Source organism: Sorghum bicolor, chromosome 5, assembly GCF_000003195.3.
Source record: "Sorghum bicolor cultivar BTx623 chromosome 5, Sorghum_bicolor_NCBIv3, whole genome shotgun sequence".
Classification (NCBI taxonomy): domain Eukaryota; kingdom Viridiplantae; phylum Streptophyta; class Magnoliopsida; order Poales; family Poaceae; genus Sorghum; species Sorghum bicolor.
Window position 1 is genome coordinate 20,443,828 of NC_012874.2, and position 3,693 is coordinate 20,447,520.

A 3,693-nucleotide genomic window follows, 5' to 3' on the forward strand; every position below is an offset into this window, starting at 1 on the left:
CCCTCGGCAAAGGCTTCTTTGCCGAGGGCTTTTCTTTGCCGAGGGCCTCAGTTGGCGCCCTCGGTAAAGAAGGTCTTTGCCGAGTGCCCGAGATTTGGCCCTCGGCAAAGAACGAGTTTCCAGTAGTGTTACCGTGCCATGTCCATACTGCTCTCCTGTTGTCCATGATACTCAGCCGCCCGTGCCCAAAGCTTGTCTCCCGGAATATCGACAGGTGCGCCAACTCATGGTCACTGATGAATCTTCAGAGATCAACACAAGGAATTTAACTGTTAATTAGTAGTGTTCATCAACGCGACTCACATGCATCAAGTGATCTGAGAGGAAATCATGTGGTCTGAATGATACTTGTGAGCTTTGTTGTTGCCTGCGTCACCAATGGTGATGTACATCGGGCCCTGGCTGTTGGCCTTGCTGTCATAAATCCTCTCCTGCGATGAGTAACCATACATGAATAATGACGAACACAGATCAAGCCTTGAGTACCCAACAAATGATAATAATACTAGCTAAATGCATGCAATGTACTTACAAAGCGCTCATAGGCATGCGTGTGAGAGGCGAAGACGACATCCACGCGCGCCTCGTAGAGCAGGCTCTCCATGGCCCTGCGCCCTGGTGCGCCCGGTTAGTGTTGTACCAGGGCACGTGCATGAGCATGCACCAGCAGCCACGGCGTCCTGCGCCGGTCCACCGCCGCAAGGCCCCCCCGCAGCCACGCGTGCTGCTCCGAGACTGGGAGTGGGACTCAGGTCCTAAGCAATGCAAAAGAAGCCTCAAAGATGTTACTGATGCTCGTGTAGAAGGAGCGCCGGAGGTTCCAAATGACCGGGTATGTGGGACAGGGCTCCTTGCCTCCTTCGTTGTACCTTCTTTGTAATAATATTGTAAGGAGACTGGTTTGAACCGGTTCCTTAGTAGCCAAGGCGACACGAGCGACTAGAAGACACAGATGAATGCGCGTCTTAGGAAGCCAAAGTTTAGTGGCAAATGCGTGTATTTCCATGGGTTTGGATGATGGAAAGGCAGGCACACAGACATATACTACGAAGCTGAATTTGGTGTAAAGTGATTATTTTTGTTCTGCAGTGAACAATACTAATTTCTGTTGATGTTCCTAGCTCTCACACTTGACTTGGCCATCGATATGCATAGTCAGCACTCAGTCGTGAAGGAAAACCAAAGATAAAATCGGCGTTGCCTCAGGTCATTCTTAAACATGGAAAGGCGGCTAACACATGACCGCAACAATTTCATGAATAAAGTAACAACAAAGTTGGCCACTATTTAATATAACTCTTATACGACGCATTAGGACATAAGTTGAATCCTATAAAATCTCATAAAAGTCAGAAACATGTAGCTATTGCAAATTATCCATGTTTGCCATTACAAGAAATTCCATAAAGTATTACATTGCGATCTATTTTGTATACTAACAAAGTATTGTCAATCTCTGCCAATGCGAAAAATGCAAGAGGTAAACTCCTAGGTTTGAATCTAAATTATTCACCGCAGCCGCCATTACAAAAGGTGGTTTATGATTACAATGTAAATTTGCATCAAAATTTCTCACCTCTACTATTATAAACGAAAAATGATGCAATGTAACCTATATATAAATATGCTTTTAAAAGCTAACATTATGAGAGATAATATCGAGGAATATGTTTAGTTTGCATCCAAATTTCAACATATGAGCTAAATATTCCTCCAAGGTATGCATAAATATCAGAATAACCTAGGTAATATAATTTCATAATCATAAAGCACAGTATCATGCCAATAATTTTTTTAAGTTGTTACTTTAGATAAGTTTACATTATTGATCTTGATATTATGACATATCAATATTGGTAATTTCTTATAAGATCTCTATATTTCACTCTACAAAAAATCTTTTGCGAGACGTTTCCGTTTTTTCTTTTGAGGCGGGCATTAGTTACAACCGCCTCGATTAATACCTCGGATTAACCAAGGCGGTTATTTTTTATTAACCAAGACGGTTAGAAGTAACCGTCTCCTAAAATCAATTAACCAAGACGGGCAATGTAATATGACCGCCTCGGTTAATACCTATTAAGCGAGACGGACATTATAACGCAACCGCCTCGGTAAATCCATTAACCGAGGCGGGCATATTATGAAGCCCGTCTCCTAAAGTAGACAGCCCATATCGGCCCGCTAGCAGTCATCATATAAATATGGAGCTAAGGTTTCCTTCTTTGACCCATCTCTCACTCTCATCCTGATCCTCTTCCCTACCAGCAGCCCAGCGGCGCCCCATCTCTCCCCCTCCCCCTCCCCTCTCCCACTGGCCCGCGCACGCCCCCTCCCATTCTCCCACTGGCCCGCGCATGCCCCCTCCCCTTCTCCCACTGACCCGGCGCCCCCTCACCTCTCTTGCGAGCCGCGACGACGCCCGCACGCCCTGGAGGAGCGACAGCAGCAGCGGCTTCTCCCCGCCACGCACGCAGCGCCCCAACTCCTCCCTCCGCTCCCTTCCCGTGCCCCTCTTCCTCCTCCTCGACGGGGAGCCCGACGGCCCCAGCCTCCATTTGTGCTGCACAGGAAGCCCTCCCCCTCCATCATCTCTGTGCCGATGGAGAGCTCGATGCCACATCCTCCATCTGCGCCGACAGGGAGCCCGACGCCTCCTCCTCCATGTGCGTTGATGAGGATCTCGGCGGCCCCCTCCTCCATCTGCGGCGGGCGTGCTCCTCCAGCGGCGGGTGCCGGCGCGGCCGAGGCCGGATTTGGCGTCGGGGTGGCCAGATCCGGTGGCGGCAAGGCCGGATCCGGTGAAGGACGCCGACGGCGAGCAACGGCGGCAGCGGCGGGCATGGATGGGCTCAGCGGGTCTGCAGATGGGCTCGCGGGCCTATCCATGAATTTTTTTTTAATTTTTTCGATTAACCGTAGCAGGCAGACAACCGTCTCGAAAAATAGTCCATTTACCGTGACCTTTGTTTCGAGGCGGTTGCAAAAACCGCCTCGGTTAATTATTTTTGCCCGTTTCCATTAATCATTTTTGTAGTAGTGTTTTTTTAAAAAAATATTATACCCAATTAATTGTTTGGTAAGATACTAACATGTCGAGTATCGTGGATAAGCCATTGCATTAACTAAAAGTGTTGTATAGTAAATATATGTTGATGAAACGTAAATGTGCAATGCAAAGGATAGAACTAAATACATGTTGAAGACCCAAAGAGGTGGAATGCAAAAGATGACAAGACATATCTCAATGACGGATATGTCCACATTAATCCTTACAAGATGTCTTAGAGAAAACATAAATCCTACAAATTATCATAATAATGAAAAATATATAATCATCATTGAATAGTTTCCATCACTGAAACTATTATATATTATTTTAAAAAATTACTTTCTTCTGCCAATATAAACAACACAAATGGGCCTCCTAAATGAACATCTAAATTCTTTTAAATTTGTTCTATGCGCACTAAATTTAGTAATGACGGTTTCAATACTTATGTTATATAATAATATAAAATCATATATATTGAAAGGCTAGTATATGCATAATCATGCCATGTGGGTCTCCAAGTTAAGGGTTCCATTATGTGCCAGGTACTAGTTTCGAGAAATTTGCATATATTCTGACCAAAAAGATTATGCCCTTTGATATTGTTATCATTCTCAAAATTTCTTTTTCTAAAACCTCCA